Source organism: Rhipicephalus sanguineus, chromosome 5 (genome assembly GCF_013339695.2).
Source record: "Rhipicephalus sanguineus isolate Rsan-2018 chromosome 5, BIME_Rsan_1.4, whole genome shotgun sequence".
Classification (NCBI taxonomy): Eukaryota; Metazoa; Arthropoda; class Arachnida; order Ixodida; family Ixodidae; genus Rhipicephalus; species Rhipicephalus sanguineus.
In genome coordinates this window covers 94,706,818-94,714,903 of record NC_051180.1, presented here as the reverse complement: position 1 = coordinate 94,714,903, position 8,086 = coordinate 94,706,818, and the positions used below count along the sequence as shown (strand labels likewise).

General features: G+C 45.4%; 1 long non-coding RNA gene across 1 annotated transcript in view; it reads right to left on the bottom strand.

The window, feature by feature from the left end:
* Positions 1-2,279: 2,279 nt before the first annotated feature.
* Positions 2,280-8,086, bottom strand: part of LOC119394002 (uncharacterized) — a 143,825-nt gene continuing 138,018 nt past the window's right edge. The window contains exon 4 of the long non-coding RNA XR_007416062.1: positions 2,280-2,506. This is a non-coding gene — a long non-coding RNA (uncharacterized LOC119394002). The remainder of the gene's footprint in view (positions 2,507-8,086) is intronic.

Here is an 8,086-nt window from a genome sequence, read left to right as displayed (position 1 = left end):
CATCCAGAAATTTTCTCGGAGGGAGGGGGCGTGGGGTCAATTATAATTAATGTATGTTCGTGCGTGCGTTTTATGTGCGCGTGTATATACACACAAGCAAAACCGAAACTTTTCAGGGGGGCGGTGGTATCAGCTATAAGTGAGTCGCAATAAAGGGGAATTGGTTATGCACAAAAGTAGATAATGCAGAACGAGGAGGCCCATAAAGACGAATGAAATTGGAAGAATAAGCGTAGTTGTATGTGTCGTGAGGCTGGCAGCTATAAAAAGACGGAAAAACACAGCGCGTCGAAGTAAGTCCCACGCTATAGCAGAAAATAGTGCGAACGAGACGCAACGCCATGTCACCGAACTAGCGCCCGGTGGGACATTTGAGTCACTTGAAGCCGTGTCTTCGTTTCAATAGAATGACACTTTTAGCGCATTCGTAAAGGTCTTATATAGCGCAGCATCCGACACTGACCACTTATGTTTCAAAGGCGTGTAAACAAACGGTTATCGTTTGCTGCCACGGCAGACCTAAACAGAAAGCTCGGTTAAGCAACAGCCTCCGAGATAGCCAGCAATATTTCCTGATGTCGGAGGACATGCTTGCTACTCTTGGGACTATAGGAGTGCACGGGCAACTGACCATAAAATAGTTAATAATCGAAGTGCGAGCCCAGTTAACAAAAACCTGCTAGAGTTGAAGAAAATTCCGCATGATGAATGCTTCCGGAAAGAATCGAACTCTTGACTTCACGAATGCGATACTTTTCATGCCATGATGCTACAAGCAAGCGCTGTGCGCATTAAAGCTATACAGTGCATGCTTGCAAAATACGCAGCAGCTATTGAAGCCAGAATCGATTTCTTGTTTAACAGATGTCATATTGAATGTTATGAGAATAACCCAGATAGGTCGTAAATGTAATAAAAGTATTTGAAAGGCCATTTCGTGCTGACCTTTTCGTATGAAACAGATTTTCGTTTTTATTTTACAGCACGAAAACTTTCGCGACAACGATCGACTTATTCCCGATCATCACCACCACACAACTACCCTAATCAACATCGTAATCACCACTGATTACCATTACTACTATAATAATCATCAACATGGAAGTCTACCTGTGGGACAGAAATGGCTTCTCGAAAGTGGCAAATCTCCATCCTATACAGAACAACGGGATCATCTCTTGCCTATAATAATCTGTTTGTGTCAGCAAATATGTCGCCAGAAAGCAGGATGACGTCCCCTTGCTGTCATGACGAATCGGGTGTAGCATTACGTTTTAACTTCAGGATCCGCTGTTTGAGAAACGAGGCTACCGCGTGATTCGAGCCAAGCAACCATTAAAAAAAAAAAACATGGTTGATCCCTCCGTCACAGGAATCGGAATAACACGAAAGTAAAGCGTGCCCTTACCGAAGTAACTGAATGTTTACCTTAGATTGATATAAGATAGTTTGCACGATGTATACTATGTCTGGCAGCTATAGCGCCGTTTAACGTGGATGTGCCCACTTTGATTATTGGTGGTATACATCTCCATCCCGACGACTAAAGTCACTGCTAAATGATTAAACAAACCCTAGGTGTGATAGCCAGAAGAGCGTTGGATATATTGGACGCAGAACTTGGTCGCCATCCCGCGGCATGTTAAAATGTGATTGAACACCACGGCCGGACTAGAGGGAAACGAAAAGCGCGTCGTGCAGCCCCGGTAGCCCGGTCGCAATTTTTCTATGGGCGAGCGCGTGAGCGGAGAACGCCCTGTTACAGCCAGGTGAGGTAGGCGCGCGTCGCAGAGCTATGAGCGAGGCCAACGCTTTTACGATGTTTGGCTAAGTTTGCCACCTCGCGGAGTGTTAAGGCAGTGACAAAATTAAACATCTATTGTAAACGCTCCGAATGACAGGGACGTGTAACGCGTTGCAGGTCGTTGCGGAGGCCAGAGTAATGACGAATTACTTTGCTTTACCGCTCCCAGAGGGCAACACCACCCCGCCAACCGGGAGAGTGGTAGATATAAAAGGCGCGTTTGTGAAGTCTCTAGAGCATGTGACCGTGGCGCAGTGGATAGCATGCCCGGCATCTGTTGTTGCGGACCGAGCGGTCGTGGGTTCGATGCCCGTTGACGGAACTTTTTTTCTTTGCTATCTGATCGCGTATATTTTTTCGACGTCATTTCCGTGACGGAAATACGTCACTGAAGTCTTGGTGGAACCCGGCATAAAACACTTTCGTGTTAAAAAATAGTTGCACGTTTCTATAGTGTCAACGTTCGCACTCACCTTGAGAACGCTTCCATCGTGGAGCTCCCACACGCATTCATGTCTCTAGTGGCTGCTGTCGCAGTGGGTCACGTGACACAGAGCACGACGGCCGGATACCTTTATGTTTGAAGTCCACGTATATAAAGTGCACGTGCTTCAGGAAATTCCTCAAGAGCTTCTTCTTTGCAAGTATAATCCACAGACACCGGTAGCACTGCAGCCTGGCTTCTACTATCAACAGGTACGCCTGCGAAGAGACAAAAATAAAAATGAAAACGCCGTTATTTTCCGGAAACATTATGGTATAGCACTGCAGTGCACTAGATACGGTGCATGATTGCATTCTTGCACTCATAAGCGTGCGCAGGGTTCTCGATGAGGGGGGAGTGGCGTGGCGAAGCTTTACCGCAGCCCCCCCCCCCCCCATATCGCCGATTGCAAAAGTAGGCAGGAGTCGCAATAGATGCATAAATGAAATTCAAGCGATGAAATGCTTCTCTCAAGGGACTGTCTTTGGTTCATGGCATTCTGGGAAAAAAGGCGGAAACTGAAACGTCGTTCCAATATAATTCATGGGTCCTCGACCCCCGTTATCGTGAAAATGTAACGTACGGTTCTCCCATAGAGCATCTATTTATGATAACTGTTTTTCATTCATTCATTCATTCATTCATTCATTCATTCATTCATTCATTCATATGGCTATCGGGGACTATTTGGTTGAACCTGCCCCATTTCCATCACCGACACAAGGACGTAGTATCACTGGAGCGAAGCATGGCCTATCAAACTCCCAATGTTAGACAAATCGCTTAAGCAATAGAACGATGAATAGAATAGGGTTTGAGCAAAGCATGAACCAGCTGTACCATTCATGTTCCCGCAGATGTTCGGACCACGGTTCCCACCAAGTCTGTTCCACAGCCTGTATGCATGCATACGGGCGCGAATTACAGGATCCGCAAACACTCGAACTAAAGGACACGGCGGGAAGAGATGCAAATCGCATAATGAAAAACGAGTAAAAAAAGAAAAAGCCTTTGTAAAACGAGAATTTGAAAGTATTTTCTTTTCTTTTTCCTTTATGAACACAGAAAACGCAGCAGTCAGTTCTGGCCTGTCCACGCCGAAATCCCGTGCAAGGACACCAGTCTTCTACGAGGCGTTGTCGGTGGGCGGGACATACAAGAGCGTTCCGGTACCGTATCCGGCGGCGACTTTGAGCGATCACTTCCGCAAAAGGAACGGCGCGCTGCTAACGGACCGGGCGCGCACACGCACAGGCAGCAGACCACCGCACGAACAGTCCATCCACTAAAAAGAAAAAAGAAAGAAAGAAAAAAAAAAAACCCGAGATAAATCCTTCAGCAACACCTCCCTGCGCACGCCTCCTTCCTTTTCGTCACCGAGCGTTCAAATCTAATTATCAACCACGCTTGGTTGGCCACAGAAGCGATCCGCGGGTCGTATATACATGCTACCGTTCCTTCGCTTTATCCCAACGTTTTTTGTTAGTTTGTTTCTTGTGTTATGTTGTTCTCCGTCGCTTTCACTTTCGAGGCAAAAAGCGCGGCCACTTTCCCGCGCATGACTTTCGAGAGGGGTCATGCGTGTTACGCGCGCGTGCGAATGGGCATTGTCTGGCGGCGGCAGGGGTTGCAGGAGGAAACAAATCTTCACCGGACGACTTCACAGAGAACTATAGGTGAGTTTTTGCACCTCTGTAGACTCCTCCTCTTCATCGTCGTAATGGGCGCCGACCAGCACTATAACTGCAGCGTGGACTGCTTTCCGTCCTTTCTTTAAACCTTGTTGTTGTTATTGTCTTTGATTATTTTCACGAAGAGTATGTTTTGCTTTTAAAGGCCGCACCAAAAAGCGGGAAGGTATAGGGCGCTCAGGAAGGAATAGCGGAGGGCGTTATATACGCTCCTTTTTCCATCTGCAAAACCTGTCATCATCTCTATAGTCACCCCCATCCACCGAACCTCACTGCCATGCGTGCCGCTTTCCTGGGACAGTAGACTACGTATGGGCAATAAACAAGGTCGACCGTACTCGAACGTACGCGCACACGCACTCAGAAGCGCGCCTCGCTCGGTGCAACGTGAGGAGTAAATAAGACATCTTCTGGGCGCGGGACAGGCGATGATGAGGGCAACGAATCAGCCATCGGCGGTTGGGCGCGACGAGCGTACGCAAGAAAGTCACGCGCGCTCTCCCGGATTGAAGGCTTTCGATAATTACCGGCAACGAGCATTGTGTAATAACTTGGTTTAACTAGGCACTAATCGCCAAACCAGCAGTCATATACAACGCGATGTCATATACATGTCACGCGGGCCTCTCCTGTGTTTTCTCACTGAATCTCGTTATCTCCCTTCATGTCTTGCCTTCTTTCCACATCTGGACTTAATGGTAGTGCTCAATATGTATATATTTACACAATTGTGTACATGTTTGCGTAGCCGTTCAGTTGTGTATGCATATGAGCTTACGCCTTTGCCGGACGTAATAGAGTGGGAGTTTCGTTTAAGTTCCCATTTTGCTTCAACAATGTGTGCGAATGTGGTCATACTTTTTAATAGTTCGCGAACTTATCCTAATCCGCCGTTGGTATCACCTTGCCATCCTTTCGTTTCATTTTTAGGTGCCTATACACCGAACACAGTAAACCAGTTAACACCATTAAGGGGGTTTTGCCGTGTCTATAACTAACACCCTTACACCCGAGGAAAAGGGTGTTTTCACGTACGAAAACACTCATACTACAGGGTGTTGCCACTGGCCTAACACCCTTATCACTAAAAAAAATGTGAAATATAAAATCTACCAGTCAGGACTAAAGGAACATGCAATCACAGATGACATCAGCATAGAAGGTGCACGCACGCGCCAAATCGTACACACAACATAGCGTATTGTAAAATACCTCATGGACGGAGCGCTCTCGCTACACAGCCTTTCTCTGACCATCTCGTATATATAGCTGTAGTATCTCATAAGCCGCCGTTCAGTGCCGGTGGGGATATTTCTGTTCTGTATAAATGAATATTAAACATGAAGAGCACAGGCGTAAAGTTATGGTATGCTTGAAGATAGCCCTAAAAGAAAGATATATTTTAAGCTAAACTCGCCTAAGATCCAACGACTTTTTAATCAGCGAGTCCCAGTTATCATCTGGCACGCTGTGGTATGCGCCATGGGTGTTTCGATAACCCATAACACCCTTAACTCCTAAAGGGTGTTTTACTCAGAACATCACCCCTTAAAGGCGCTTTGGGGGAAAAAAGCACCCTTACACCCTAATTTTTGCAAATTTTGGTTAGGCAAAAGGGTGTTTTGCTTGCTTGAAACCACCTTAAGGGCGCAAAGTGGTTTACAGTGAAGCTCTATTTTCTGTCGTTGTTCCCTTCGAGAGGCGTTGCAACCGTCGCCTCCAAGGTGTTTCAGTCACATTCGTATATATACACACAAGCCCATTTGCTTTGGAACGAAAACGGTATAGTCGCCTACGCAGAATGCTTCGATTCCTGTCTGCATCGTGTATACGGGCACCACGTTAACCGAGGCGGTGGGCTAGCTCACAACCACTTCCCGGATGCGTAATGATTCATTTATAGACGCGCACCATTACATATGGGACATACACGCGCGTCTGCATCCCCGTGCGGGTCCGCTGGTGGCGAGGCAAGACTCTGCAGCCGCGGGAGTCATCAAGGCGCCAGGGGCTCAATTATCTTCGCGGAAGGCCAAGTGTATACACGTCTGCGCTCGCCCTTCCTCTCGTCCACACAGCCAAAGACCTTGGCGGGACTACAATTGCCGCTTCTATGTACAATTCACAACGGCCTCCTCCACAGCATGCATAGTCGTATACCAACAAAACTTCCATATACGGGTGATAAAGCGACCCGTTAATTGTGATGGTTGTGAGATATGCGAAAGCAGAGGTTTCCAGATTGATGTTGTCGGGTATGCCTAACATAGGTTCACGCGCAAATAAATAAAGAAAGAAAGAAAGAAAGAAAGAAGAAAGAAAGAAAGAAAGAAAGAAAGAAAGAAAGAAAGAAAGAAAGAAAGAAAGAAAGAAAGAAAGAAAGAAAGAAAGAAAGAAAGAAAGAAAGAAAGAAAGAAAGAAAGAAAGAAGCGCTTATCGTATTCACCCCGTTAGGGCCTTAAGAGGAATGCCTCGAACAAATAACAAATTTAGAGAGAGAGAAAGAGAGAGGCCGTAATACTTCAGATTGCACGGAGTTGCAGAGCGCAGGAACAACCAAAGGGCCTCTAGTACTCATAACGTTGTCAAGCTGCCGCACCCACGAAATGCGTCGTATCATTTCATATATTGCACAGGGTTTAGAGTGTTGTGCATAGAACAAGTAAAAGTAATGAAAGACAGATATGTTACGCAGCTCAACAGTCCACGCGCAGTTAGCACTGTGGGGCAGTTTGACCCGCCGATTTTGAATGACTTGTCGTCTCACTGCCGCTTTTCGATTGATCCGTGTACCGTTGACACACTAAAATTAAACTCCGGAGTTTTACGTGCCAAAACCACGATATGGTCATGAAGCACGCCGTACTGGTGGACTCCGGATTATGTTTGGCCACCTGGGGTTCTTTAACGAGCACCAAAATATATGAGTGCCCCCCCCCCCCCGAAAAAATAATATATATATATATATATATATATATATATATATATGTGTGAAGGAGAGTAAGCAAGCACCACATCCTCCACAAGCTTTGCCGTTACTGCTCTTATTGCTAAGTGAATGACATTTGCAGGTATAAGTAGAAGGAAACAAACCGAAGCAGCAGTACATCAAAGATAAAGAAAAAGTGCGGATGCAATGGACGTGTTAGAATCTATACGTGAAGCGAACTTACATTCAATCGGTACGCATTAAGTGCTATACAAACAAAGGCAATGCAGTCGAACCCGCGTCTTTCAAATCCACATGCAACGAATTATTGTGTATCATCGAGCAGTTGTAAAATCCTCTTGATTATACTTTCGGTATGTAATATGTTTTATATATAGAATTATCTGTATATAGAACTCTTCTGTGTAGGGGTGTGCGAATATTCGCAAATTTCGAATAACGAATCGAATAGCATTCTATTCGATTCGGTACTCGAATCGAATAGTAGATACTCGAAATACCGAATATTTTCGAATAGTTTTCGAATAATCAGCGCTGACGGGAGAACCCCGAAACAATGAAACTTTGTAACAGTTAAAGGCCACTTTTCTTCTTTTAATCACTAAATTACCAGTATGCATGCAGCCCAAGCTTTTGCGAGTCTACCGACGCTATATTGATTACCGAATGAAGGCGTTTTTTTTTATGAAAGCTCCACATTCACTCAGTTTTTACTATGCTGCAGCTGCATCGCATTAATCAGCTCCTGTCTTCATCTTGTAATAAGTGAAGATGCACCTGCATTCAGCTTCATGAATAGCAATAGATGCAAGGGTTGTGTTTGCATAAATTGTTCTTGCAGATACAGCTTTCAACACCGATGTCTACATGCCTTCGGTGCCGAGGACCATGTTGCGATGGCAGGTTTATGTGTTTCATTACCGCCTTAGCTATATGCATAAGCGCAATGCTCTTCGGTGAAAGTTCGTGAGTATTTCTTTCAAAAAAAGAAAAAAAAACGCTGCGGAATTCTAGGACCGTTTTGAGAATGGTTGTCTTACTATTCGAAAACTATTCGAAAAGTATTCGATTAGTATTCGTATTCGATTCGGTGTCATCACTATTCGATTCGTATTCGATTCGGTTGCAAAATTCACTATTCGCACACCCCTACTTCT